General features: G+C 42.1%; 68 non-coding genes across 68 annotated transcripts; all 68 read left to right on the top strand.

The window, feature by feature from the left end:
* Positions 1 to 646: 646 nt before the first annotated feature.
* trnaa-cgc (transfer RNA alanine (anticodon CGC)) lies at positions 647 to 718 on the top strand. Its single transcript has one exon. It is a non-coding gene; the product is annotated as a tRNA-Ala (tRNA).
* Positions 719 to 865: 147 nt separating this feature from the next.
* On the top strand, positions 866 to 937 carry trnaa-ugc (transfer RNA alanine (anticodon UGC)). Its single transcript has one exon. It is a non-coding gene; the product is annotated as a tRNA-Ala (tRNA).
* A 78-nt stretch (positions 938 to 1,015) lies between these two features.
* trnaa-ugc (transfer RNA alanine (anticodon UGC)) lies at positions 1,016 to 1,087 on the top strand. The gene has a single exon. It is a non-coding gene; the product is annotated as a tRNA-Ala (tRNA).
* Positions 1,088 to 1,932: 845 nt separating this feature from the next.
* trnaa-cgc (transfer RNA alanine (anticodon CGC)) lies at positions 1,933 to 2,004 on the top strand. The gene has a single exon. It is a non-coding gene; the product is annotated as a tRNA-Ala (tRNA).
* A 147-nt stretch (positions 2,005 to 2,151) lies between these two features.
* Positions 2,152 to 2,223, top strand: trnaa-ugc (transfer RNA alanine (anticodon UGC)). Its single transcript has one exon. It is a non-coding gene; the product is annotated as a tRNA-Ala (tRNA).
* Positions 2,224 to 2,301: 78 nt separating this feature from the next.
* Positions 2,302 to 2,373, top strand: trnaa-ugc (transfer RNA alanine (anticodon UGC)). Its single transcript has one exon. It is a non-coding gene; the product is annotated as a tRNA-Ala (tRNA).
* A 147-nt stretch (positions 2,374 to 2,520) lies between these two features.
* On the top strand, positions 2,521 to 2,592 carry trnaa-ugc (transfer RNA alanine (anticodon UGC)). The gene has a single exon. It is a non-coding gene; the product is annotated as a tRNA-Ala (tRNA).
* A 147-nt stretch (positions 2,593 to 2,739) lies between these two features.
* trnaa-ugc (transfer RNA alanine (anticodon UGC)) lies at positions 2,740 to 2,811 on the top strand. Its single transcript has one exon. It is a non-coding gene; the product is annotated as a tRNA-Ala (tRNA).
* Positions 2,812 to 3,304: 493 nt separating this feature from the next.
* Positions 3,305 to 3,376, top strand: trnaa-cgc (transfer RNA alanine (anticodon CGC)). The gene has a single exon. It is a non-coding gene; the product is annotated as a tRNA-Ala (tRNA).
* A 147-nt stretch (positions 3,377 to 3,523) lies between these two features.
* Positions 3,524 to 3,595, top strand: trnaa-ugc (transfer RNA alanine (anticodon UGC)). Its single transcript has one exon. It is a non-coding gene; the product is annotated as a tRNA-Ala (tRNA).
* Positions 3,596 to 3,673: 78 nt separating this feature from the next.
* Positions 3,674 to 3,745, top strand: trnaa-ugc (transfer RNA alanine (anticodon UGC)). The gene has a single exon. It is a non-coding gene; the product is annotated as a tRNA-Ala (tRNA).
* Positions 3,746 to 3,823: 78 nt separating this feature from the next.
* Positions 3,824 to 3,895, top strand: trnaa-ugc (transfer RNA alanine (anticodon UGC)). The gene has a single exon. It is a non-coding gene; the product is annotated as a tRNA-Ala (tRNA).
* An 845-nt stretch (positions 3,896 to 4,740) lies between these two features.
* On the top strand, positions 4,741 to 4,812 carry trnaa-cgc (transfer RNA alanine (anticodon CGC)). The gene has a single exon. It is a non-coding gene; the product is annotated as a tRNA-Ala (tRNA).
* A 147-nt stretch (positions 4,813 to 4,959) lies between these two features.
* trnaa-ugc (transfer RNA alanine (anticodon UGC)) lies at positions 4,960 to 5,031 on the top strand. The gene has a single exon. It is a non-coding gene; the product is annotated as a tRNA-Ala (tRNA).
* A 78-nt stretch (positions 5,032 to 5,109) lies between these two features.
* trnaa-ugc (transfer RNA alanine (anticodon UGC)) lies at positions 5,110 to 5,181 on the top strand. The gene has a single exon. It is a non-coding gene; the product is annotated as a tRNA-Ala (tRNA).
* Positions 5,182 to 5,328: 147 nt separating this feature from the next.
* Positions 5,329 to 5,400, top strand: trnaa-ugc (transfer RNA alanine (anticodon UGC)). The gene has a single exon. It is a non-coding gene; the product is annotated as a tRNA-Ala (tRNA).
* Positions 5,401 to 5,547: 147 nt separating this feature from the next.
* trnaa-ugc (transfer RNA alanine (anticodon UGC)) lies at positions 5,548 to 5,619 on the top strand. The gene has a single exon. It is a non-coding gene; the product is annotated as a tRNA-Ala (tRNA).
* Positions 5,620 to 6,112: 493 nt separating this feature from the next.
* trnaa-cgc (transfer RNA alanine (anticodon CGC)) lies at positions 6,113 to 6,184 on the top strand. Its single transcript has one exon. It is a non-coding gene; the product is annotated as a tRNA-Ala (tRNA).
* A 147-nt stretch (positions 6,185 to 6,331) lies between these two features.
* On the top strand, positions 6,332 to 6,403 carry trnaa-ugc (transfer RNA alanine (anticodon UGC)). Its single transcript has one exon. It is a non-coding gene; the product is annotated as a tRNA-Ala (tRNA).
* A 147-nt stretch (positions 6,404 to 6,550) lies between these two features.
* On the top strand, positions 6,551 to 6,622 carry trnaa-ugc (transfer RNA alanine (anticodon UGC)). The gene has a single exon. It is a non-coding gene; the product is annotated as a tRNA-Ala (tRNA).
* Positions 6,623 to 6,700: 78 nt separating this feature from the next.
* On the top strand, positions 6,701 to 6,772 carry trnaa-ugc (transfer RNA alanine (anticodon UGC)). Its single transcript has one exon. It is a non-coding gene; the product is annotated as a tRNA-Ala (tRNA).
* A 78-nt stretch (positions 6,773 to 6,850) lies between these two features.
* On the top strand, positions 6,851 to 6,922 carry trnaa-ugc (transfer RNA alanine (anticodon UGC)). The gene has a single exon. It is a non-coding gene; the product is annotated as a tRNA-Ala (tRNA).
* An 845-nt stretch (positions 6,923 to 7,767) lies between these two features.
* Positions 7,768 to 7,839, top strand: trnaa-cgc (transfer RNA alanine (anticodon CGC)). Its single transcript has one exon. It is a non-coding gene; the product is annotated as a tRNA-Ala (tRNA).
* Positions 7,840 to 7,986: 147 nt separating this feature from the next.
* On the top strand, positions 7,987 to 8,058 carry trnaa-ugc (transfer RNA alanine (anticodon UGC)). The gene has a single exon. It is a non-coding gene; the product is annotated as a tRNA-Ala (tRNA).
* Positions 8,059 to 8,136: 78 nt separating this feature from the next.
* Positions 8,137 to 8,208, top strand: trnaa-ugc (transfer RNA alanine (anticodon UGC)). The gene has a single exon. It is a non-coding gene; the product is annotated as a tRNA-Ala (tRNA).
* A 147-nt stretch (positions 8,209 to 8,355) lies between these two features.
* trnaa-cgc (transfer RNA alanine (anticodon CGC)) lies at positions 8,356 to 8,427 on the top strand. Its single transcript has one exon. It is a non-coding gene; the product is annotated as a tRNA-Ala (tRNA).
* Positions 8,428 to 8,574: 147 nt separating this feature from the next.
* trnaa-ugc (transfer RNA alanine (anticodon UGC)) lies at positions 8,575 to 8,646 on the top strand. The gene has a single exon. It is a non-coding gene; the product is annotated as a tRNA-Ala (tRNA).
* A 78-nt stretch (positions 8,647 to 8,724) lies between these two features.
* On the top strand, positions 8,725 to 8,796 carry trnaa-ugc (transfer RNA alanine (anticodon UGC)). The gene has a single exon. It is a non-coding gene; the product is annotated as a tRNA-Ala (tRNA).
* Positions 8,797 to 8,874: 78 nt separating this feature from the next.
* On the top strand, positions 8,875 to 8,946 carry trnaa-ugc (transfer RNA alanine (anticodon UGC)). The gene has a single exon. It is a non-coding gene; the product is annotated as a tRNA-Ala (tRNA).
* Positions 8,947 to 9,024: 78 nt separating this feature from the next.
* Positions 9,025 to 9,096, top strand: trnaa-cgc (transfer RNA alanine (anticodon CGC)). Its single transcript has one exon. It is a non-coding gene; the product is annotated as a tRNA-Ala (tRNA).
* A 983-nt stretch (positions 9,097 to 10,079) lies between these two features.
* On the top strand, positions 10,080 to 10,151 carry trnaa-cgc (transfer RNA alanine (anticodon CGC)). Its single transcript has one exon. It is a non-coding gene; the product is annotated as a tRNA-Ala (tRNA).
* Positions 10,152 to 10,298: 147 nt separating this feature from the next.
* On the top strand, positions 10,299 to 10,370 carry trnaa-ugc (transfer RNA alanine (anticodon UGC)). Its single transcript has one exon. It is a non-coding gene; the product is annotated as a tRNA-Ala (tRNA).
* A 147-nt stretch (positions 10,371 to 10,517) lies between these two features.
* On the top strand, positions 10,518 to 10,589 carry trnaa-ugc (transfer RNA alanine (anticodon UGC)). The gene has a single exon. It is a non-coding gene; the product is annotated as a tRNA-Ala (tRNA).
* Positions 10,590 to 10,881: 292 nt separating this feature from the next.
* Positions 10,882 to 10,953, top strand: trnas-uga (transfer RNA serine (anticodon UGA)). The gene has a single exon. It is a non-coding gene; the product is annotated as a tRNA-Ser (tRNA).
* A 78-nt stretch (positions 10,954 to 11,031) lies between these two features.
* Positions 11,032 to 11,103, top strand: trnaa-ugc (transfer RNA alanine (anticodon UGC)). The gene has a single exon. It is a non-coding gene; the product is annotated as a tRNA-Ala (tRNA).
* A 366-nt stretch (positions 11,104 to 11,469) lies between these two features.
* On the top strand, positions 11,470 to 11,541 carry trnaa-ugc (transfer RNA alanine (anticodon UGC)). Its single transcript has one exon. It is a non-coding gene; the product is annotated as a tRNA-Ala (tRNA).
* Positions 11,542 to 11,838: 297 nt separating this feature from the next.
* trnaa-ugc (transfer RNA alanine (anticodon UGC)) lies at positions 11,839 to 11,910 on the top strand. The gene has a single exon. It is a non-coding gene; the product is annotated as a tRNA-Ala (tRNA).
* A 78-nt stretch (positions 11,911 to 11,988) lies between these two features.
* Positions 11,989 to 12,060, top strand: trnaa-ugc (transfer RNA alanine (anticodon UGC)). Its single transcript has one exon. It is a non-coding gene; the product is annotated as a tRNA-Ala (tRNA).
* Positions 12,061 to 12,138: 78 nt separating this feature from the next.
* Positions 12,139 to 12,210, top strand: trnaa-ugc (transfer RNA alanine (anticodon UGC)). Its single transcript has one exon. It is a non-coding gene; the product is annotated as a tRNA-Ala (tRNA).
* Positions 12,211 to 13,132: 922 nt separating this feature from the next.
* On the top strand, positions 13,133 to 13,204 carry trnaa-cgc (transfer RNA alanine (anticodon CGC)). The gene has a single exon. It is a non-coding gene; the product is annotated as a tRNA-Ala (tRNA).
* Positions 13,205 to 13,351: 147 nt separating this feature from the next.
* Positions 13,352 to 13,423, top strand: trnaa-cgc (transfer RNA alanine (anticodon CGC)). Its single transcript has one exon. It is a non-coding gene; the product is annotated as a tRNA-Ala (tRNA).
* A 147-nt stretch (positions 13,424 to 13,570) lies between these two features.
* On the top strand, positions 13,571 to 13,642 carry trnaa-ugc (transfer RNA alanine (anticodon UGC)). The gene has a single exon. It is a non-coding gene; the product is annotated as a tRNA-Ala (tRNA).
* Positions 13,643 to 13,789: 147 nt separating this feature from the next.
* On the top strand, positions 13,790 to 13,861 carry trnaa-ugc (transfer RNA alanine (anticodon UGC)). The gene has a single exon. It is a non-coding gene; the product is annotated as a tRNA-Ala (tRNA).
* A 78-nt stretch (positions 13,862 to 13,939) lies between these two features.
* Positions 13,940 to 14,011, top strand: trnaa-ugc (transfer RNA alanine (anticodon UGC)). The gene has a single exon. It is a non-coding gene; the product is annotated as a tRNA-Ala (tRNA).
* Positions 14,012 to 14,158: 147 nt separating this feature from the next.
* Positions 14,159 to 14,230, top strand: trnaa-cgc (transfer RNA alanine (anticodon CGC)). Its single transcript has one exon. It is a non-coding gene; the product is annotated as a tRNA-Ala (tRNA).
* Positions 14,231 to 14,377: 147 nt separating this feature from the next.
* On the top strand, positions 14,378 to 14,449 carry trnaa-ugc (transfer RNA alanine (anticodon UGC)). The gene has a single exon. It is a non-coding gene; the product is annotated as a tRNA-Ala (tRNA).
* An 89-nt stretch (positions 14,450 to 14,538) lies between these two features.
* trnaa-cgc (transfer RNA alanine (anticodon CGC)) lies at positions 14,539 to 14,610 on the top strand. Its single transcript has one exon. It is a non-coding gene; the product is annotated as a tRNA-Ala (tRNA).
* A 147-nt stretch (positions 14,611 to 14,757) lies between these two features.
* On the top strand, positions 14,758 to 14,829 carry trnaa-ugc (transfer RNA alanine (anticodon UGC)). The gene has a single exon. It is a non-coding gene; the product is annotated as a tRNA-Ala (tRNA).
* A 78-nt stretch (positions 14,830 to 14,907) lies between these two features.
* On the top strand, positions 14,908 to 14,979 carry trnaa-ugc (transfer RNA alanine (anticodon UGC)). The gene has a single exon. It is a non-coding gene; the product is annotated as a tRNA-Ala (tRNA).
* A 78-nt stretch (positions 14,980 to 15,057) lies between these two features.
* trnaa-ugc (transfer RNA alanine (anticodon UGC)) lies at positions 15,058 to 15,129 on the top strand. The gene has a single exon. It is a non-coding gene; the product is annotated as a tRNA-Ala (tRNA).
* A 1,029-nt stretch (positions 15,130 to 16,158) lies between these two features.
* On the top strand, positions 16,159 to 16,230 carry trnaa-cgc (transfer RNA alanine (anticodon CGC)). The gene has a single exon. It is a non-coding gene; the product is annotated as a tRNA-Ala (tRNA).
* Positions 16,231 to 16,459: 229 nt separating this feature from the next.
* On the top strand, positions 16,460 to 16,531 carry trnaa-cgc (transfer RNA alanine (anticodon CGC)). Its single transcript has one exon. It is a non-coding gene; the product is annotated as a tRNA-Ala (tRNA).
* A 379-nt stretch (positions 16,532 to 16,910) lies between these two features.
* trnaa-cgc (transfer RNA alanine (anticodon CGC)) lies at positions 16,911 to 16,982 on the top strand. Its single transcript has one exon. It is a non-coding gene; the product is annotated as a tRNA-Ala (tRNA).
* A 365-nt stretch (positions 16,983 to 17,347) lies between these two features.
* On the top strand, positions 17,348 to 17,419 carry trnaa-ugc (transfer RNA alanine (anticodon UGC)). Its single transcript has one exon. It is a non-coding gene; the product is annotated as a tRNA-Ala (tRNA).
* Positions 17,420 to 17,716: 297 nt separating this feature from the next.
* trnaa-ugc (transfer RNA alanine (anticodon UGC)) lies at positions 17,717 to 17,788 on the top strand. Its single transcript has one exon. It is a non-coding gene; the product is annotated as a tRNA-Ala (tRNA).
* Positions 17,789 to 17,866: 78 nt separating this feature from the next.
* Positions 17,867 to 17,938, top strand: trnaa-ugc (transfer RNA alanine (anticodon UGC)). Its single transcript has one exon. It is a non-coding gene; the product is annotated as a tRNA-Ala (tRNA).
* A 78-nt stretch (positions 17,939 to 18,016) lies between these two features.
* On the top strand, positions 18,017 to 18,088 carry trnaa-ugc (transfer RNA alanine (anticodon UGC)). The gene has a single exon. It is a non-coding gene; the product is annotated as a tRNA-Ala (tRNA).
* Positions 18,089 to 19,010: 922 nt separating this feature from the next.
* Positions 19,011 to 19,082, top strand: trnaa-cgc (transfer RNA alanine (anticodon CGC)). The gene has a single exon. It is a non-coding gene; the product is annotated as a tRNA-Ala (tRNA).
* Positions 19,083 to 19,229: 147 nt separating this feature from the next.
* trnaa-cgc (transfer RNA alanine (anticodon CGC)) lies at positions 19,230 to 19,301 on the top strand. Its single transcript has one exon. It is a non-coding gene; the product is annotated as a tRNA-Ala (tRNA).
* A 147-nt stretch (positions 19,302 to 19,448) lies between these two features.
* On the top strand, positions 19,449 to 19,520 carry trnaa-ugc (transfer RNA alanine (anticodon UGC)). The gene has a single exon. It is a non-coding gene; the product is annotated as a tRNA-Ala (tRNA).
* A 147-nt stretch (positions 19,521 to 19,667) lies between these two features.
* On the top strand, positions 19,668 to 19,739 carry trnaa-ugc (transfer RNA alanine (anticodon UGC)). Its single transcript has one exon. It is a non-coding gene; the product is annotated as a tRNA-Ala (tRNA).
* Positions 19,740 to 19,817: 78 nt separating this feature from the next.
* trnaa-ugc (transfer RNA alanine (anticodon UGC)) lies at positions 19,818 to 19,889 on the top strand. Its single transcript has one exon. It is a non-coding gene; the product is annotated as a tRNA-Ala (tRNA).
* Positions 19,890 to 20,036: 147 nt separating this feature from the next.
* Positions 20,037 to 20,108, top strand: trnaa-cgc (transfer RNA alanine (anticodon CGC)). The gene has a single exon. It is a non-coding gene; the product is annotated as a tRNA-Ala (tRNA).
* Positions 20,109 to 20,255: 147 nt separating this feature from the next.
* Positions 20,256 to 20,327, top strand: trnaa-ugc (transfer RNA alanine (anticodon UGC)). Its single transcript has one exon. It is a non-coding gene; the product is annotated as a tRNA-Ala (tRNA).
* Positions 20,328 to 20,416: 89 nt separating this feature from the next.
* Positions 20,417 to 20,488, top strand: trnaa-cgc (transfer RNA alanine (anticodon CGC)). The gene has a single exon. It is a non-coding gene; the product is annotated as a tRNA-Ala (tRNA).
* A 147-nt stretch (positions 20,489 to 20,635) lies between these two features.
* On the top strand, positions 20,636 to 20,707 carry trnaa-ugc (transfer RNA alanine (anticodon UGC)). The gene has a single exon. It is a non-coding gene; the product is annotated as a tRNA-Ala (tRNA).
* A 78-nt stretch (positions 20,708 to 20,785) lies between these two features.
* On the top strand, positions 20,786 to 20,857 carry trnaa-ugc (transfer RNA alanine (anticodon UGC)). The gene has a single exon. It is a non-coding gene; the product is annotated as a tRNA-Ala (tRNA).
* Positions 20,858 to 20,935: 78 nt separating this feature from the next.
* Positions 20,936 to 21,007, top strand: trnaa-ugc (transfer RNA alanine (anticodon UGC)). Its single transcript has one exon. It is a non-coding gene; the product is annotated as a tRNA-Ala (tRNA).
* The last annotated feature ends 928 nt before the right edge of the window (positions 21,008 to 21,935 follow it).

Raw genomic sequence — 21,935 nt, 5'->3', positions numbered from 1 at the left:
GTTCAATCCCCACCATCTCCAAATGCCTTTATAATTGTTATAACCCCTTTATAAATGTAAATGTTGCATGTGATTTACAAGTCATGCAGTAGTCAAGTTGGGGATGTAGCTCAGTGGTAGAGCGCGTGTATGAGGTCCTGGGTTCAATCCCCAGCATCTCCAAATGCCTTTATGATTGTAAGAACCCCTTAATAAGTTTTGATGTTGCAGGTGATTTACAAGTCATACAGTAGTCAAGCTGGTTATGTAACTCAGTGGTAAAGCGCGTGTATGAGGTCCTGGGTTCAATCCCCAGCATCTCCAAATGCCTTTATGATTGTAAGAACCCCTTAATAAGTTTTGATGTTGCAGCTGATTTACAAGTCATACAGTAGATTCTCTTCTGTTCTTCTTGCCTCTAGTAAGACGAAAAACCCTAAACATCTTAGCCACATAGGAGCTTTGCTGGGGATGTAGCTTAGTGGTAGAGCGGTCCTGGGTTTAATCCCCAGTATCTCCAAATGCCTTTATGATTGTAAGAACCCCTTAATAAGTTTTGATGTTGCAGCTGATTTACAAGTCATACAGTAGATTCTCTTCTGTTCTTCTTGCCTCTAGTAAGACGAAAAACCCTAAACATCTTAGCCACATTGGAGCATTGCAAGCTGGGGATGTAGCTCAGTGGTAGAGCGCATGCTTCGCATGTATGAGGTCCTGGGTTCAATCCCCAGCATCTCCAAATGCCTTTATGGTTGTAAGAACCCCTTAATAAGTGTTGATGTTGCAGCTGATTTACAAGTCATACAGTAGATTATTTTCTGTTCTTCTTGCCTCTTGGAAGACGAAAAACCCTAAACATCTTAGCCACTTTGGAGCATTTCAAGCTGGGGATGTAGCTCAGTGGTAGAGCGCATGCTTTGCATGTATGAGGTCCTGGGTTCAATCCCCAGCATCTCCAAATGCCTTTATAATTGTAATAACCCCTTAATAAGTGTAGATGTTGGATCTGATTTACAAGTCATACAATAGTCAAGCTGGGGATGTAGCTCAGTGGTAGAGCGCATGCTTTGCATGTATGAGGTCCTGGGTTCAATCCCCAGTATCTCCAAATGCCTTTATGATTGTAAAAACCCCTTAGTAAGTTTTGATGTTGCAAGCTGATTTACAAGTCATACAGTAGATTATTTTCTGTTCTTCTTGCCTCTAGTAAGACGAAAAACCCTAAACATCTTAGCCACATTGTAGCGTTTCAAACTGGCGATGTAGCTCAGTGGTAGAGCACATGATTTGCATGTATAAGGTCCTGGGTTCAATCCCCACCATCTCCAAATGCCTTTATAATTGTTATAACCCCTTTATAAATGTAAATGTTGCATGTGATTTACAAGTCATGCAGTAGTCAAGTTGGGGATGTAGCTCAGTGGTAGAGCGCGTGTATGAGGTCCTGGGTTCAATCCCCAGCATCTCCAAATGCCTTTATGATTGTAAGAACCCCTTAATAAGTTTTGATGTTGCAGGTGATTTACAAGTCATACAGTAGTCAAGCTGGTTATGTAACTCAGTGGTAAAGCGCGTGTATGAGGTCCTGGGTTCAATCCCCAGCATCTCCAAATGCCTTTATGATTGTAAGAACCCCTTAATAAGTTTTGATGTTGCAGCTGATTTACAAGTCATACAGTAGATTCTCTTCTGTTCTTCTTGCCTCTAGTAAGACGAAAAACCCTAAACATCTTAGCCACATAGGAGCTTTGCTGGGGATGTAGCTTAGTGGTAGAGCGGTCCTGGGTTTAATCCCCAGTATCTCCAAATGCCTTTATGATTGTAAGAACCCCTTAATAAGTTTTGATGTTGCAGCTGATTTACAAGTCATACAGTAGATTCTCTTCTGTTCTTCTTGCCTCTAGTAAGACGAAAAACCCTAAACATCTTAGCCACATTGGAGCATTGCAAGCTGGGGATGTAGCTCAGTGGTAGAGCGCATGCTTCGCATGTATGAGGTCCTGGGTTCAATCCCCAGCATCTCCAAATGCCTTTATGGTTGTAAGAACCCCTTAATAAGTGTTGATGTTGCAGCTGATTTACAAGTCATACAGTAGATTCTCTTCTGTTCTTCTTGCCTCTAGCAAGACGAAAAACCCTAAACATCTTAGCCACTTTGGAGCATTTCAAGCTGGGGATGTAGCTCAGTGGTAGAGCGCATGCTTTGCATGTATGAGGTCCTGGGTTCAATCCCCAGCATCTCCAAATGCCTTTATAATTGTAATAACCCCTTAATAAGTGTAGATTTTGCATCTGATTTACAAGTCATACAGTAGTCAAGCTGGGGATGTAGCTCAGTGGTAGAGCGCATGCTTTGCATGTATGAGGTCCTGGGTTCAAACCCCAGTATCTCCAAATGCCTTTATGATTGTAAGAACCCCTTAATCAGTTTTGATGTTGCAGCTGATTTACAAGTCATACAGTAGATTCTCTTCTGTTCTTCTTGCCTCTAGTAAGATGAAAAACCCTAAACATCTTAGCCACATTGGAGCATTTCAAGCTGGGGATGTAGCTCAGTGGTAGAGCGCATGCTTTGCATGTATGAGGTCCTGGGTTCAATCCCCAGCATCTCCAAGTGCCTTTATGGTTGTAAGAACCCCTTAATAAGTGTTGATGTTGCAGCTGATTTACAAGTCATACAGTAGATTCTCTTCTGTTCTTCTTGCCTCTAGCAAGACGAAAAACCCTAAACATCTTAGCCACTTTGGAGCATTTCAAGCTGGGGATGTACCTCAGTGGTAGAGCGCATGCTTTGCATGTATGAGGTCCTGGGTTCAATCCCCAGCATCTCCAAATGCCTTTATGTTTGTAAGAACCCCTTAATAAGTGTAGATGTTGCATCTGATTTACAAGTCATACAGTAGTCAAGCTGGGGGTGTAGCTCAGTTGTAGAGCGCATGCTTTGCATGTATGAGGTCCTGGGTTTAATCCCCAGCATCTCCAAATGCCTTTATGATTGTAAGAACCCCTTAATAAGTTTTGATGTTGCAGCTGATTTACAAGTCATACAGTAGATTCTCTTCTGTTCTTCTTGCCTCTAGTAAGACGAAAAACCCTAAACATCTTAGCCACATAGGAGCTTTGCTGGGGATGTAGCTTAGTGGTAGAGCGGTCCTGGGTTTAATCCCCAGTATCTCCAAATGCCTTTATGATTGTAAGAACCCCTTAATAAGTTTTGATGTTGCAGCTGATTTACAAGTCATACAGTAGATTCTCTTCTGTTCTTCTTGCCTCTAGTAAGACGAAAAACCCTAAACATCTTAGTCACATTGGAGCATTGCAAGCTGGGGATGTAGCTCAGTGGTAGAGCGCATGCTTCGCATGTATGAGGTCCTGGGTTCAATCCCCAGCATCTCCAAATGCCTTTATGGTTGTAAGAACCCCTTAATAAGTGTTGATGTTGCAGCTGATTTACAAGTCATACAGTAGATTCTCTTCTGTTCTTCTTGCCTCTAGCAAGACGAAAAACCCTAAACATCTTAGCCACTTTGGAGCATTTCAAGCTGGGGATGTAGCTCAGTGGTAGAGCGCATGCTTTGCATGTATGAGGTCCTGGGTTCAATCCCCAGCATCTCCAAATGCCTTTTTGTTTGTAAGAACCCCTTAATAAGTGTAGATGTTGGATCTGATTTACAAGTCATACAGTAGTCAAGCTGGGGATGTAGCTCAGTGGTAGAGCGCATGCTTTGCATGTATGAGGTCCTGGGTTTAATCCCCAGCATCTCCAAATGCCTTTATAATTGTAATAACCCCTTAATAAGTGTAGATGTTGGATCTGATTTACAAGTCATACAGTAGTCAAGCTGGGGATGTAGCTCAGTGGTAGAGCGCATGCTTTGCATGTATGAGGTCCTGGGTTCAATCCCCATTATCTCCAAATGCCTTTATGATTGTAAAAACCCCTTAGTAAGTTTTGATGTTGCAAGCTGATTTACAAGTCATACAGTAGATTATTTTCTGTTCTTCTTGCCTCTAGTAAGACGAAAAACCCTAAACATCTTAGCCACATTGTAGCGTTTCAAACTGGCGATGTAGCTCAGTGGTAGAGCACATGATTTGCATGTATAAGGTCCTGGGTTCAATCCCCACCATCTCCAAATGCCTTTATAATTGTTATAACCCCTTTATAAGTGTAAATGTTGCATGTGATTTACAAGTCATGCAGTAGTCAAGTTGGGGATGTAGCTCAGTGGTAGAGCGCGTGTATGAGGTCCTGGGTTCAATCCCCAGCATCTCCAAATGCCTTTATGATTGTAAGAACCCCTTAATAAGTTTTGATGTTGCAGGTGATTTACAAGTCATACAGTAGTCAAGCTGGTTATGTAACTCAGTGGTAAAGCGCGTGTATGAGGTCCTGGGTTCAATCCCCAGCATCTCCAAATGCCTTTATGATTGTAAGAACCCCTTAATAAGTTTTGATGTTGCAGCTGATTTACAAGTCATACAGTAGATTCTCTTCTGTTCTTCTTGCCTCTAGTAAGACGAAAAACCCTAAACATCTTAGCCACATAGGAGCTTTGCTGGGGATGTAGCTTAGTGGTAGAGCGGTCCTGGGTTTAATCCCCAGTATCTCCAAATGCCTTTATGATTGTAAGAACCCCTTAATAAGTTTTGATGTTGCAGCTGATTTACAAGTCATACAGTAGATTCTCTTCTGTTCTTCTTGCCTCTAGTAAGACGAAAAACCCTAAACATCTTAGCCACATTGGAGCATTGCAAGCTGGGGATGTAGCTCAGTGGTAGAGCGCATGCTTCGCATGTATGAGGTCCTGGGTTCAATCCCCAGCATCTCCAAATGCCTTTATGGTTGTAAGAACCCCTTAATAAGTGTTGATGTTGCAGCTGATTTACAAGTCATACAGTAGATTCTCTTCTGTTCTTCTTGCCTCTAGCAAGACGAAAAACCCTAAACATCTTAGCCACTTTGGAGCATTTCAAGCTGGGGATGTAGCTCAGTGGTAGAGCGCATGCTTTGCATGTATGAGGTCCTGGGTTCAATCCCCAGCATCTCCAAATGCCTTTATAATTGTAATAACCCCTTAATAAGTGTAGATTTTGCATCTGATTTACAAGTCATACAGTAGTCAAGCTGGGGATGTAGCTCAGTGGTAGAGCGCATGCTTTGCATGTATGAGGTCCTGGGTTCAAACCCCAGTATCTCCAAATGCCTTTATGATTGTAAGAACCCCTTAATCAGTTTTGATGTTGCAGCTGATTTACAAGTCATACAGTAGATTCTCTTCTGTTCTTCTTGCCTCTAGTAAGATGAAAAACCCTAAACATCTTAGCCACATTGGAGCATTTCAAGCTGGGGATGTAGCTCAGTGGTAGAGCGCATGCTTTGCATGTATGAGGTCCTGGGTTCAATCCCCAGCATCTCCAAGTGCCTTTATGGTTGTAAGAACCCCTTAATAAGTGTTGATGTTGCAGCTGATTTACAAGTCATACAGTAGATTCTCTTCTGTTCTTCTTGCCTCTAGCAAGACGAAAAACCCTAAACATCTTAGCCACTTTGGAGCATTTCAAGCTGGGGATGTAGCTCAGTGGTAGAGCGCATGCTTTGCATGTATGAGGTCCTGGGTTCAATCCCCAGCATCTCCAAATGCCTTTATGTTTGTAAGAACCCCTTAATAAGTGTAGATGTTGCATCTGATTTACAAGTCATACAGTAGTCAAGCTGGGGATGTAGCTCAGTTGTAGAGCGCATGCTTTGCATGTATGAGGTCCTGGGTTTAATCCCCAGCATCTCCAAATGCCTTTATGATTGTAAGAACCCCTTAATAAGTTTTGATGTTGCAGCTGATTTACAAGTCATACAGTAGATTCTCTTCTGTTCTTCTTGCCTCTAGTAAGACGAAAAACCCTAAACATCTTAGCCACATAGGAGCTTTGCTGGGGATGTAGCTTAGTGGTAGAGCGGTCCTGGGTTTAATCCCCAGTATCTCCAAATGCCTTTATGATTGTAAGAACCCCTTAATAAGTTTTGATGTTGCAGCTGATTTACAAGTCATACAGTAGATTCTCTTCTGTTCTTCTTGCCTCTAGTAAGACGAAAAACCCTAAACATCTTAGTCACATTGGAGCATTGCAAGCTGGGGATGTAGCTCAGTGGTAGAGCGCATGCTTCGCATGTATGAGGTCCTGGGTTCAATCCCCAGCATCTCCAAATGCCTTTATGGTTGTAAGAACCCCTTAATAAGTGTTGATGTTGCAGCTGATTTACAAGTCATACAGTAGATTCTCTTCTGTTCTTCTTGCCTCTAGCAAGACGAAAAACCCTAAACATCTTAGCCACTTTGGAGCATTTCAAGCTGGGGATGTAGCTCAGTGGTAGAGCGCATGCTTTGCATGTATGAGGTCCTGGGTTCAATCCCCAGCATCTCCAAATGCCTTTATGTTTGTAAGAACCCCTTAATAAGTGTAGATGTTGCGTCTGATTTACAAGTCATACAATAGATTCTTTTCTGTTCTTCTTGCCTCTTGGAAGACGAAAAACCCTAAACATCCTAGCCACATTGTAGCATTTCAAGCTGGGGATGTAGCTCAGTGGTAGAGCGCATGCTTTGCATGTATGAGGTCCTGGGTTCAATCCCCAGCATCTCCAAATGCCTTTATAATTGTAATAACCCCTTAATAAGTGTAGATTTTGCATCTGATTTACAAGTCATACAGTAGTCAAGCTGGGGATGTAGCTCAGTGGTAGAGCGCATGCTTTGCATGTATGAGGTCCTGGGTTTAATCCCCAGCATCTCCAAATGCCTTTATAATTGTAATAACCCCTTAATAAGTGTAGATGTTGGATCTGATTTACAAGTCATACAGTAGTCAAGCTGGGGATGTAGCTCAGTGGTAGAGCGCATGCTTTGCATGTATGAGGTCCTGGGTTCAATCCCCATTATCTCCAAATGCCTTTATGATTGTAAAAACCCCTTAGTAAGTTTTGATGTTGCAAGCTGATTTACAAGTCATACAGTAGATTATTTTCTGTTCTTCTTGCCTCTAGTAAGACGAAAAACCCTAAACATCTTAGCCACATTGTAGCGTTTCAAACTGGCGATGTAGCTCAGTGGTAGAGCACATGATTTGCATGTATAAGGTCCTGGGTTCAATCCCCACCATCTCCAAATGCCTTTATAATTGTTATAACCCCTTTATAAATGTAAATGTTGCATGTGATTTACAAGTCATGCAGTAGTCAAGTTGGGGATGTAGCTCAGTGGTAGAGCGCGTGTATGAGGTCCTGGGTTCAATCCCCAGCATCTCCAAATGCCTTTATGATTGTAAGAACCCCTTAATAAGTTTTGATGTTGCAGGTGATTTACAAGTCATACAGTAGTCAAGCTGGTTATGTAACTCAGTGGTAAAGCGCGTGTATGAGGTCCTGGGTTCAATCCCCAGCATCTCCAAATGCCTTTATGATTGTAAGAACCCCTTAATAAGTTTTGATGTTGCAGCTGATTTACAAGTCATACAGTAGATTCTCTTCTGTTCTTCTTGCCTCTAGTAAGACGAAAAACCCTAAACATCTTAGCCACATAGGAGCTTTGCTGGGGATGTAGCTTAGTGGTAGAGCGGTCCTGGGTTTAATCCCCAGTATCTCCAAATGCCTTTATGATTGTAAGAACCCCTTAATAAGTTTTGATGTTGCAGCTGATTTACAAGTCATACAGTAGATTCTCTTCTGTTCTTCTTGCCTCTAGTAAGACGAAAAACCCTAAACATCTTAGCCACATTGGAGCATTGCAAGCTGGGGATGTAGCTCAGTGGTAGAGCGCATGCTTCGCATGTATGAGGTCCTGGGTTCAATCCCCAGCATCTCCAAATGCCTTTATGGTTGTAAGAACCCCTTAATAAGTGTTGATGTTGCAGCTGATTTACAAGTCATACAGTAGATTATCTTCTGTTCTTCTTGCCTCTAGCAAGACGAAAAACCCTAAACATCTTAGCCACTTTGGAGCATTTCAAGCTGGGGATGTAGCTCAGTGGTAGAGCGCATGCTTTGCATGTATGAGGTCCTGGGTTCAATCCCCAGCATCTCCAAATGCCTTTATAATTGTAATAACCCCTTAATAAGTGTAGATTTTGCATCTGATTTACAAGTCATACAGTAGTCAAGCTGGGGATGTAGCTCAGTGGTAGAGCGCATGCTTTGCATGTATGAGGTCCTGGGTTCAAACCCCAGTATCTCCAAATGCCTTTATGATTGTAAGAACCCCTTAATCAGTTTTGATGTTGCAGCTGATTTACAAGTCATACAGTAGATTCTCTTCTGTTCTTCTTGCCTCTAGTAAGATGAAAAACCCTAAACATCTTAGCCACATTGGAGCATTGCAAGCTGGGGATGTAGCTCAGTGGTAGAGCGCATGCTTCGCATGTATGAGGTCCTGGGTTCAATCCCCATCATCTCCAAATGCCTTTATGGTTGTAAGAACCCCTTAATAAGTGTTGATGTTGCAGCTGATTTACAAGTCATACAGTAGATTCTCTTCTGTTCTTCTTGCCTCTAGCAAGACGAAAAACCCTAAACATCTTAGCCACATTGTAGCGTTTCAAGCTGGGGATGTAGCTCAGTGGTAGAGCGCATGCTTTGCATGTATGAGGTCCTGGGTTCAATCCCCAGCATCTCCAAATGCCTTTATAATTATAATAACCCCTTAATAAGTGTAGATTTTGCATCTGATTTACAAGTCATACAGTAGTCAAGCTGGGGATGTAGCTCAGTGGTAGAGCGCATGCTTTGCATGTATGAGGTCCTGGGTTCAATCCCCAGCAACTCCAAATGCCTTTATGTTTGTAAGAACCCCTTAATAAGTGTAGATGTTGCATCTGATTTACAAGTCATACAGTAGTCAAGCTGGGGATGTAGCTCAGTGGTAGAGCGCATGCTTTGCATGTATGAGGTCCTGGGTTCAATCCCCAGCATCTCCAAATGCCTTTATAATTGTAATAACCCCTTAATAAGTGTAGATGTTGGATCTGATTTACAAGTCATACAGTAGTCAAGCTGGGGATGTAGCTCAGTGGTAGAGCGCATGCTTCGCATGTATGAGGTCCTGTGTTCAATCTCCAGTATCTCCAAATGCCTTTATGATTGTAAAAACCCCTTAATAAGTTTTGATGTTGCAGCTGATTTACAAGTCATACAGTAGATTATTTTCTGTTCTTCTTGCCTCTAGTAAGACGAAAAACCCTAAACATCTTAGCCACATTGTAGCGTTTCAAACTGGCGATGTAGCTCAGTGGTAGAGCACATGATTTGCATGTATAAGGTCCTGGGTTCAATCCCCAGCATCTCCAAATGCCTTTAAAATTGTTATAACCCCTTTATAAATGTAAATGTTGCATGTGATTTACAAGTCATGCAGTAGTCAAGTTGGGGATGTAGCTCAGTGGTAGAGCGCGTGCAGAGGTCCTGGGTTCAATCCCCAGCATCTCCAAATGCCTTTATGATTGTAAGAACCCCTTAATAAGTTTTGATGTTGCAGGTGATTTACAAGTCATACAGTAGTCAAGCTGGTTATGTAACTCAGTGGTAAAGCGCGTGTATGAGGTCCTGGGTTCAATCCCCAGCATCTCCAAATGCCTTTAAAATTGTTATAACCCCTTTATAAATGTAAATGTTGCATGTGATTTACAAGTCATGCAGTAGTCAAGTTGGGGATGTAGCTCAGTGGTAGAGCGCGTGCAGAGGTCCTGGGTTCAATCCCCAGCATCTCCAAATGCCTTTATGATTGTAAGAACCCCTTAATAAGTTTTGATGTTGCAGCTGATTTACAAGTCATACAGTAGATTCTCTTCTGTTCTTCTTGCCTCTAGTAAGACGAAAAACCCTAAACATCTTAGCCACATAGGAGCTTTGCTGGGGATGTAGCTTAGTGGTAGAGCGGTCCTGGGTTTAATCCCCAGTATCTCCAAATGCCTTTATGATTGTAAGAACCCCTTAATAAGTTTTGATGTTGCAGCTGATTTACAAGTCATACAGTAGATTCTCTTCTGTTCTTCTTGCCTCTAGTAAGACGAAAAACCCTAAACATCTTAGCCACATTGGAGCATTGCAAGCTGGGGATGTAGCTCAGTGGTAGAGTGCATGCTTCGCATGTATGAGGTCCTGGGTTCAATCCCCAGCATCTCCAAATGCCTTTATGGTTGTAAGAACCCCTTAATAAGTGTTGATGTTGCAGCTGATTTACAAGTCATACAGTAGATTCTCTTCTGTTCTTCTTGCCTCTAGCAAGACGAAAAACCCTAAACATCTTAGCCACTTTGGAGCATTTCAAGCTGGGGATGTAGCTCAGTGGTAGAGCGCATGCTTTGCATGTATGAGGTCCTGGGTTCAATCCCCAGCATCTCCAAATGCCTTTATGTTTGTAAGAACCCCTTAATAAGTGTAGATGTTGCGTCTGACTTACAAGTCATACAATAGATTCTTTTCTGTTCTTCTTGCCTCTTGGAAGACGAAAAACCCTAAACATCCTAGCCACATTGTAGCATTTTAAGCTGGGGATGTAGCTCAGTGGTAGAGCGTATGCTTTGCATGTATGAGGTCCTGGGTTCAATCCCCAGCATCTCCAAATGCCTTTATAATTGTAATAACCCCTTAATAAGTGTAGATTTTGCATCTGATTTACAAGTCATACTGTAGTCAAGCTGGGGATGTAGCTCAGTTGCACATGCTTTGCATGTATGAGGTCCTGGGTTCAAACCCCAGTATCTCCAAATGCCTTTATGATTGTAAGAACCCCTTAATCAGTTTTGATGTTGCAGCTGATATACAAGTCATACAGTAGATTCTCTTCTGTTCTTCTTGCCTCTAGTAAGACGAAAAACCCTAAACATCTTAGCCACATTGGAGCATTGCAAGCTGGGGATGTAGCTCAGTGGTAGAGCGCATGCTTTGAATGTATGAGGTCCTGGGTTCAATCCCCAGCAACTCCAAATGCCTTTATGTTTGTAAGAACCCCTTAATAAGTGTAGATGTTGCATCTGATTTACAAGTCATACAGTAGTCAAGCTGGGGATGTAGCTCAGTGGTAGAGCGCATGCTTTGCATGTATGAGGTCCTGGGTTCAAACCCCAGTTTCTCCAAATGCCTTTATGATTGTAAGAACCCCTTAATCAGTTTTGATGTTGCAGCTGATTTACAAGTCATACAGTAGATTCTCTTCTGTTCTTCTTGCCTCTAGCAAGACGAAAAACCCTAAACATCTTAGCCACTTTGGCGCATTTCAAGCTGGGGATGTAGCTCAGTTTTAGAGCGCATGCTTTGCATGTATGAGGTCCTGGGTTCAATCCCCAGCATCTCCAAATGCCTTTATGTTTGTAAGAACCCCTTAATAAGTGTAGATGTTGCGTCTGATTTACAAGTCATACAATAGATTCTTTTCTGTTCTTCTTGCCTCTTGGAAGACGAAAAACCCTAAACATCCTAGCCACATTGTAGCATTTCAAGCTGGGGATGTAGCTCAGTGGTAGAGCGCATGTTTTGCATGTATGAGGTCCTGGGTTCAATCCCCAGCATCTCCAAATGCCTTTATAATTGTAATAACCCCTTAATAAGTGTAGATTTTGCATCTGATTTACAAGTCATACAGTAGTCAAGCTCGGGATGTAGCTCAGTGGTAGAGCGCATGTTTTGCATGTATGAGGTCCTGGGTTCAAACCCCAGTATCTCCAAATGCCTTTATGATTGTAAGAACCCCTTAATCAGTTTTGATGTTGCAGCTGATTTACAAGTCATACAGTAGATTCTCTTCTGTTCTTCTTGCCTCTAGTAAGACGAAAAACCCTAAACATCTTAGCCACTTTGGAGCATTTCAAGCTGGGGATGTAGCTCAGTGGTAGAGCGCATGCTTTGCATGTATGAGGTCCTGGGTTTAATCCCCAGCATCTCCAAATGCCTTTATGTTTGTAAGAACCCCTTAATAAGTGTAGATGTTGCATCTGATTTACAAGTCATACAGTAGTCAAGCTGGGGATGTAGCTCAGTGGTAGAGCGCATGCTTTGCATGTATGAGGTCCTGGGTTTAATCCCCAGCATCTCCAAATGCCTTTATAATTGTAATAACCCCTTAATAAGTGTAGATGTTGGATCTGATTTACAAGTCATACAGTAGTCAAGCTGGGGATGTAGCTCAGTGGTAGAGCGCATGCTTTGCATGTATGAGGTCCTGGGTTCAATCCCCAGTATCTCCAAATGCCTTTATGATTGTAAAAACCCCTTAATAAGTTTTGATGTTGCAGCTGATTTACAAGTCATACAGTAGATTATTTTCTGTTCTTCTTGCCTCTAGTAAGACGAAAAACCCTAAACATCTCAGCCACATTGGCGCATTTCAAGCTAGGGATGTAGCTCAGTGGTAGAGCGCATGCTTCGCATGTATGAGGTCCTGTGTTCAATCTCCAGTATCTCCAAATGCCTTTATGATTGTAAAAACCCCTTAATAAGTTTTGATGTTGCAGCTGATTTACAAGTCATACAGTAGATTATTTTCTGTTCTTCTTGCCTCTAGTAAGACGAAAAACCCTAAACATCTTAGCCACATTGTAGCGTTTCAAACTGGCGATGTAGCTCAGTGGTAGAGCGCATGATTTGCATGTATAAGGTCCTGGGTTCAATCCCCACCATCTCCAAATGCCTTTATAATTGTTATAACCCCTTTATAAATGTAAATGTTGCATGTGATTTACAAGTCATACAGTAGTCAAGCTGGTTATGTAACTCAGTGGTAGAGCACGTGTATGAGGTCCTGGGTTCAATCCCCAGCATCTCCAAATGCCTTTATGATTGTAAGAACCCCTTAATAAGTTTTGATGTTGCAGCTGATTTATAAGTCATACAGTAGATTCTCTTCTGTTCTTCTTGCCTCTAGTAAGACGAAAAACCCTAAACATCTTAGCCACATAGGAGCTTTGCTGGGGATGTAGCTTAGTGGTAGAGCGGTCCTGGGTTTAATCCCCAGTATCTTCAAATACCTTTATGATTGTATGAACCCCTTAATAAGTTTTGATGTTGCAGCTGATTTACAAGTCATACAGTAGATTCTCTTCTGTTCTTCTTGCCTCTAGTAAGACGAAAAACCCTAAACATCTTAGCCACATTGGAGCATTGCAAGCTGGGGATGTAGCTCAGTGGTAGAGCGCATGCTTCGCATGTATGAGGTCCTGGGTTCAATCCCCAGCATCTCCAAATGCCTTTATGGTTGTAAGAACCCCTTAATAAGTTTTGATGTTGCAGCTGATTTATAAGTCATACAGTAGATTCTCTTCTGTTCTTCTTGCCTCTAGTAAGACGAAAAACCCTAAACATCTTAGCCACATTGGAGCATTGCAAGCTGGGGATGTAGCTTAGTGGTAGAGCGCATGCTTCGCATGTATGAGGTCCTGGGTTCAATCCCCAGCATCTCCAAATGCCTTTATGGTTGTAAGAACCCCTTAATAAGTGTTGATGTTGCAGCTGATTTACAAGTCATACAGTAGATTCTCTTCTGTTCTTCTTGCCTCTAGTAAGACGAAAAACCCTAAACATCTTAGCCACTTTGGAGCATTTCAAGCTGGGGATGTAGCTCAGTGGTAGAGGGCATGCTTTGCATGTATGAGGTCCTGGGTTCAATCCCCAGCATCTCCAAATGCCTTTATGTTTGTAAGAACCCCTTAATAAGTGTAGATGTTGCGTCTGATTTACAAGTCATACAATAGATTCTTTTCTGTTCTTCTTGCCTCTTGGAAGACGAAAAACCCTAAACATCCTAGCCACATTGTAGCATTTCAAACTGGGGATGTAGCTCAGTGGTAGAGCGCATGCTTTGCATGTATGAGGTCCTGGGTTCAATCCCCAGCATCTCCAAATGCCTTTATGATTCTAATAACCCCTTAATAAGTGTAGATTTTGCATCTGATTTACAAGTCATACAGTAGTCAAGCTGGGGATGTAGCTCAGTGGTAGAGCGCATGCTTTGCATGTATGAGGTCCTGGGTTCAAACCCCAGTATCTCCAAATGCCTTTATGATTGTAAGAACCCCTTAATCAGTTTTGATGTTGCAGCTGATTTACAAGTCATACAGTAGATTCTCTTCTGTTCTTCTTGCCTCTAGTAAGACGAAAAACCCTAAACATCTTAGCCACATTGGCACATTGCAAGCTGGGGATGTAGCTCAGTGGTAGAGCGCATGCTTCGCATGTATGAGGTCCTGGGTTCAATCCCCAGCATCTCCAAATGCCTTTATGGTTGTAAGAACCCCTTAATAAGTGTAGATGTTGCATCTGATTTACAAGTCATACAGTAGATTCTCTTCTATTCTTCTTGCCTCTAGCAAGACAAAAAACCCTAAACATCTTAGCCACTTTGGAGCATTTCAAGCTGGGGATGTAGCTCAGTGGTAGAGCGCATGCTTTGCATGTATGAGGTCCTGGGTTCAATCCCCAGCATCTCCAAATGCCTTTATTATTGTAAGAACCCCTTAATAAGTGTAGATGTTGCATCTGATTTACAAGTCATACAGTAGTCATACAGTAGTCAAGCTGGGGATGGAGCTCAGTGGTAGAGCGCATGCTTCGCATGTATGAGGTCCTGGGTTCAATACCCAGTATCTCCAAATGCCTTTATGATTGTAAGAACCCCTTAATAAGTTTTGATGTTGCAACTGATTTACAAGTCATACAGTAGATTCTTTTCTGTTCTTCTTGCCTCTTGGAAGACGAAAAACCCTTAAAATCCTAGCCACATTCTAGCATTTCAAGCTGGGGATGTAGCTCAGTGGAAGAGCGCATGCTTTGCATGTATGAGGTCCTGGGTTCAATCCCCAGCATCTCCAAATGCCTTTATAATTGTAATAACCCCTTAATAAGTGTAGATGTTGCATCTGATTTACAAGTCATACATTATTCAAGCTGGGGATGTAGCTCAGTGGTAGAGCGCATGCTTTGCATGTATGAGGTCCTGGGTTCAATCCCCAGCATCTCCAAATGCCTTTATAATTGTTATAACCCCTTAATAAGTGTAGATGTTGGATCTGATTTACAAGTCATGCGGTAGTCAAGCTGGGGATGTAGCTCAGTGGTAGAGCGCATGCTTTGCATGTGTGAGGTCCTGGGTTCAATCCCCAGTATCTCCAAATGCCTTTATGATTGTAAAAACCCCTTAGTAAGTTTTGATGTTGCAAGCTGATTTACAAGTCATACAGTAGATTCTCTTCTGTTCTTCTTGCCTCTAGTAAGACGAAAAACCCTAAACATCTTAGCCACATTGGAGCATTTCAAGCTAGGGATGTAGCTCAGTGGTAGAGCGCATGCTTCGCATGTATGAGGTCCTGTGTTCAATCTCCAGTATCTCCAAATGCCTTTATGATTGTAAAAACCCCTTAATAAGTTTTGATGTTGCAGCTGATTTACAAGTCATACAGTAGATTATTTTCTGTTCTTCTTGCCTCTAGTAAGACGAAAAACCCTAAACATCTTAGCCACATTGTAGCGTTTCAAACTGGCGATGTAGCTCAGTGGTAGAGCGCATGATTTGCATGTATAAGGTCCTGGGTTCAATCCCCACCATCTCCAAATGCCTTTTTAATTGTTATAACCCCTTTATAAATGTAAATGTTGCATGTGATTTACAAGTCATACAGTAGTCAAGTTGGGGATGTAGCTCAGTGGTAGAGCATGTGTATGAGGTCCTGGGTTCAATCCCCAGCATCTCCAAATGCCTTTATGATTGTAAGAACCCCTTAATAAGTTTTGATGTTGCAGGTGATTTACAAGTCATACAGTAGTCAAGCTGGTTATGTAACTCAGTGGTAGAGCGCGTGTATGAGGTCCTGGGTTCAATCCCCAGGATCTCCAAATGCCTTTATGATTGTAAGAACCCCTTAATAAGTTTTGATGTTGCAGCTGATTTACAAGTCATACAGTTGATTCTCTTCTGTTCTTCTTGCCTCTAGTAAGACGAAAAACCCTAAACATCTTAGCCACTTTGTAGCATTTCAAGCTGGGGATGTAGCTCAGTGTTAGAGCGCATGCTTCGCATGTATGAGGTCCTGGTTTAAATCCCCAGCATCTCCAAATGCCTTTATGGTTGTAAGAACCCCTTAATAAGTGTAGATGTTGCATCTGATTTACAAGTCATACAGTAGTCATACAGTAGTCAAGCTGGGGATGGAGCTCAGTGGTAGAGCGCATGCTTCGCATGTATGAGGTCCTGGGTTCAATACCCAGTATCTCCAAATGCCTTTATGATGTAAGAACCCCTTAATAAGTTTTGATGTTGCAGCTGATTTACAAGTTATACAGTAGTCGAGCTGGGGATGTAGCTCAGTGGTAGAGCGCATGCTTTGCATGTATGAGGTTCTGGGTTCAATCTCCAAATGCCTTTATTATTGTAAGAACCCCTTAATAAGTGTAGATGTTGCATCTGATTTACAAGTCATACAGTAGTCATACAGTAGTCAAGCTGGGGATGGAGCTCAGTGGTAGAGCGCATGCTTCGCATGTATGAGGTCCTGGGTTCAATACCCAGTATCTCCAAATGCCTTTATGATGTAAGAACCCCTTAATAAGTTTTGATGTTGCAGCTGATTTACAAGTTATACAGTAGTCAAGCTGGTTATGTAACTCAGTGGTAGAGCGCGTGTATGAGGTCCTGGCTTAAATCCCCAGCATCTCCAAATGCCTTTATGGTTGTAAGAACCCCTTAATAAGTGTAGATGTTGCATTTGATTTACAAGTCATAAGGTAGTCAAGCTGGGGATGTAGCTCAGTGGTACAGCGCATGCTTTGCATGTATGAGGTTCTGGGTTCAATCCCCAGTATCTCCAAATGCCTTTATGATTGTTAGAACCCCTTAATAAGTGTAGATGTTGCATCTGATTTACAAGTCATACAGTAGTCATACAGTAGTCAAGCTGGGGATGGAGCTCAGTGGTAGAGCGCATGCTTCGCATGTATGAGGTCCTGGGTTCAATCCCCAGCATCTCCAAATGCCTTTATGGTTGTAAGAACCCCTTAATAAGTGTTGATGTGCAGCTGATTTACAAGTCATACAGTAGATTCTCTTCTGTTCTTCTTGCCTCTAGCAAGACGAAAAACCCTAAACATCTTAGCCACTTTGGAGTATTTCAAGCTGGGGATGTAGCTCAGTGGTAGAGGGCATGCTTTGCATGTATGAGGTCCTGGGTTCAATCCCCAGCATTTCCAAGTGCCTTTATGTTTGTAAGAACCCCTTAATAAGTGTAGATGTTGCGTCTGATTTACAAGTCATACAATAGATTCTTTTCTGTTCTTCTTGCCTCTTGGAAGACGAAAAACCCTAAACATCCTAGCCACATTGTAGCATTTCAAGCTGGGGATGTAGCTCAGTGGTAGAGCGCATGTTTTGCATGTATGAGGTCCTGGGTTCAATCCCCAGCATCTCCAAATGCCTTTATAATTGTAATAACCCCTTAATAAGTGTAGATTTTGCATCTGATTTACAAGTCATACAGTAGTCAAGCTCGGGATGTAGCTCAGTGGTAGAGCGCATGTTTTGCATGTATGAGGTCCTGGGTTCAAACCCCAGTATCTCCAAATGCCTTTATGATTGTAAGAACCCCTTAATCAGTTTTAATGTTGCAGCTGATTTACAAGTCATACAGTAGATTCTCTTCTGTTCTTCTTGCCTCTAGTAAGACGAAAAACCCTAAACATCTTAGCCACTTTGGAGCATTTCAAGCTGGGGATGTAGCTCAGTGGTAGAGCGCATGCTTTGCATGTATGAGGTCCTGGGTTTAATCCCCAGCATCTCCAAATGCCTTTATGTTTGTAAGAACCCCTTAATAAGTGTAGATGTTGCATCTGATTTACAAGTCATACAGTAGTCAAGCTGGGGATGTAGCTCAGTGGTAGAGCGCATGCTTTGCATGTATGAGGTCCTGGGTTTAATCCCCAGCATCTCCAAATGCCTTTATAATTGTAATAACCCCTTAATAAGTGTAGATGTTGGATCTGATTTACAAGTCATACAGTAGTCAAGCTGGGGATGTAGCTCAGTGGTAGAGCGCATGCTTTGCATGTATGAGGTCCTGGGTTCAATCCCCAGTATCTCCAAATGCCTTTATGATTGTAAAAACCCCTTAATAAGTTTTGATGTTGCAGCTGATTTACAAGTCATACAGTAGATTATTTTCTGTTCTTCTTGCCTCTAGTAAGACGAAAAACCCTAAACATCTCAGCCACATTGGCGCATTTCAAGCTAGGGATGTAGCTCAGTGGTAGAGCGCATGCTTCGCATGTATGAGGTCCTGTGTTCAATCTCCAGTATCTCCAAATGCCTTTATGATTGTAAAAACCCCTTAATAAGTTTTGATGTTGCAGCTGATTTACAAGTCATACAGTAGATTATTTTCTGTTCTTCTTGCCTCTAGTAAGACGAAAAACCCTAAACATCTTAGCCACATTGTAGCGTTTCAAACTGGCGATGTAGCTCAGTGGTAGAGCGCATGATTTGCATGTATAAGGTCCTGGGTTCAATCCCCACCATCTCCAAATGCCTTTATAATTGTTATAACCCCTTTATAAATGTAAATGTTGCATGTGATTTACAAGTCATACAGTAGTCAAGCTGGTTATGTAACTCAGTGGTAGAGCACGTGTATGAGGTCCTGGGTTCAATCCCCAGCATCTCCAAATGCCTTTATGATTGTAAGAACCCCTTAATAAGTTTTGATGTTGCAGCTGATTTATAAGTCATACAGTAGATTCTCTTCTGTTCTTCTTGCCTCTAGTAAGACGAAAAACCCTAAACATCTTAGCCACATAGGAGCTTTGCTGGGGATGTAGCTTAGTGGTAGAGCGGTCCTGGGTTTAATCCCCAGTATCTTCAAATACCTTTATGATTGTATGAACCCCTTAATAAGTTTTGATGTTGCAGCTGATTTACAAGTCATACAGTAGATTCTCTTCTGTTCTTCTTGCCTCTAGTAAGACGAAAAACCCTAAACATCTTAGCCACATTGGAGCATTGCAAGCTGGGGATGTAGCTCAGTGGTAGAGCGCATGCTTCGCATGTATGAGGTCCTGGGTTCAATCCCCAGCATCTCCAAATGCCTTTATGGTTGTAAGAACCCCTTAATAAGTTTTGATGTTGCAGCTGATTTATAAGTCATACAGTAGATTCTCTTCTGTTCTTCTTGCCTCTAGTAAGACGAAAAACCCTAAACATCTTAGCCACATTGGAGCATTGCAAGCTGGGGATGTAGCTTAGTGGTAGAGCGCATGCTTCGCATGTATGAGGTCCTGGGTTCAATCCCCAGCATCTCCAAATGCCTTTATGGTTGTAAGAACCCCTTAATAAGTGTTGATGTTGCAGCTGATTTACAAGTCATACAGTAGATTCTCTTCTGTTCTTCTTGCCTCTAGCAAGACGAAAAACCCTAAACATCTTAGCCACTTTGGAGCATTTCAAGCTGGGGATGTAGCTCAGTGGTAGAGGGCATGCTTTGCATGTATGAGGTCCTGGGTTCAATCCCCAGCATCTCCAAATGCCTTTATGTTTGTAAGAACCCCTTAATAAGTGTAGATGTTGCGTCTGATTTACAAGTCATACAATAGATTCTTTTCTGTTCTTCTTGCCTCTTGGAAGACGAAAAACCCTAAACATCCTAGCCACATTGTAGCATTTCAAACTGGGGATGTAGCTCAGTGGTAGAGCGCATGCTTTGCATGTATGAGGTCCTGGGTTCAATCCCCAGCATCTCCAAATGCCTTTATGATTCTAATAACCCCTTAATAAGTGTAGATTTTGCATCTGATTTACAAGTCATACAGTAGTCAAGCTGGGGATGTAGCTCAGTGGTAGAGCGCATGCTTTGCATGTATGAGGTCCTGGGTTCAAACCCCAGTATCTCCAAATGCCTTTATGATTGTAAGAACCCCTTAATCAGTTTTGATGTTGCAGCTGATTTACAAGTCATACAGTAGATTCTCTTCTGTTCTTCTTGCCTCTAGTAAGACGAAAAACCCTAAACATCTTAGCCACATTGGCACATTGCAAGCTGGGGATGTAGCTCAGTGGTAGAGCGCATGCTTCGCATGTATGAGGTCCTGGGTTCAATCCCCAGCATCTCCAAATGCCTTTATGGTTGTAAGAACCCCTTAATAAGTGTAGATGTTGCATCTGATTTACAAGTCATACAGTAGATTCTCTTCTATTCTTCTTGCCTCTAGCAAGACAAAAAACCCTAAACATCTTAGCCACTTTGGAGCATTTCAAGCTGGGGATGTAGCTCAGTGGTAGAGCGCATGCTTTGCATGTATGAGGTCCTGGGTTCAATCCCCAGCATCTCCAAATGCCTTTATTATTGTAAGAACCCCTTAATAAGTGCAGATGTTGCATCTGATTTACAAGTCATACAGTAGTCATACAGTAGTCAAGCTGGGGATGGAGCTCAGTGGTAGAGCGCATGCTTCGCATGTATGAGGTCCTGGGTTCAATACCCAGTATCTCCAAATGCCTTTATGATTGTAAGAACCCCTTAATAAGTTTTGATGTTGCAACTGATTTACAAGTCATACAGTAGATTCTTTTCTGTTCTTCTTGCCTCTTGGAAGACGAAAAACCCTTAAAATCCTAGCCACATTCTAGCATTTCAAGCTGGGGATGTAGCTCAGTGGAAGAGCGCATGCTTTGCATGTATGAGGTCCTGGGTTCAATCCCCAGCATCTCCAAATGCCTTTATAATTGTAATAACCCCTTAATAAGTGTAGATGTTGCATCTGATTTACAAGTCATACATTATTCAAGCTGGGGATGTAGCTCAGTGGTAGAGCGCATGCTTTGCATGTATGAGGTCCTGGGTTCAATCCCCAGCATCTCCAAATGCCTTTATAATTGTTATAACCCCTTAATAAGTGTAGATGTTGGATCTGATTTACAAGTCATGCGGTAGTCAAGCTGGGGATGTAGCTCAGTGGTAGAGCGCATGCTTTGCATGTGTGAGGTCCTGGGTTCAATCCCCAGTATCTCCAAATGCCTTTATGATTGTAAAAACCCCTTAGTAAGTTTTGATGTTGCAAGCTGATTTACAAGTCATACAGTAGATTCTCTTCTGTTCTTCTTGCCTCTAGTAAGACGAAAAACCCTAAACATCTTAGCCACATTGGAGCATTTCAAGCTAGGGATGTAGCTCAGTGGTAGAGCGCATGCTTCGCATGTATGAGGTCCTGTGTTCAATCTCCAGTATCTCCAAATGCCTTTATGATTGTAAAAACCCCTTAATAAGTTTTGATGTTGCAGCTGATTTACAAGTCATACAGTAGATTATTTTCTGTTCTTCTTGCCTCTAGTAAGACGAAAAACCCTAAACATCTTAGCCACATTGTAGCGTTTCAAACTGGCGATGTAGCTCAGTGGTAGAGCGCATGATTTGCATGTATAAGGTCCTGGGTTCAATCCCCACCATCTCCAAATGCCTTTTTAATTGTTATAACCCCTTTATAAATGTAAATGTTGCATGTGATTTACAAGTCATACAGTAGTCAAGTTGGGGATGTAGCTCAGTGGTAGAGCATGTGTATGAGGTCCTGGGTTCAATCCCCAGCATCTCCAAATGCCTTTATGATTGTAAGAACCCCTTAATAAGTTTTGATGTTGCAGGTGATTTACAAGTCATACAGTAGTCAAGCTGGTTATGTAACTCAGTGGTAGAGCGCGTGTATGAGGTCCTGGGTTCAATCCCCAGGATCTCCAAATGCCTTTATGATTGTAAGAACCCCTTAATAAGTTTTGATGTTGCAGCTGATTTACAAGTCATACAGTTGATTCTCTTCTGTTCTTCTTGCCTCTAGTAAGACGAAAAACCCTAAACATCTTAGCCACTTTGTAGCATTTCAAGCTGGGGATGTAGCTCAGTGTTAGAGCGCATGCTTCGCATGTATGAGGTCCTGGTTTAAATCC

Source organism: Paramisgurnus dabryanus, chromosome 6 (assembly GCF_030506205.2).
Source record: "Paramisgurnus dabryanus chromosome 6, PD_genome_1.1, whole genome shotgun sequence".
In the NCBI taxonomy this organism is placed as follows: Eukaryota; Metazoa; Chordata; class Actinopteri; order Cypriniformes; family Cobitidae; genus Paramisgurnus; species Paramisgurnus dabryanus.
The sequence above is the reverse complement of the archived record's forward strand: the minus strand, read 5'-3'. Positions and strand labels throughout refer to the sequence as shown.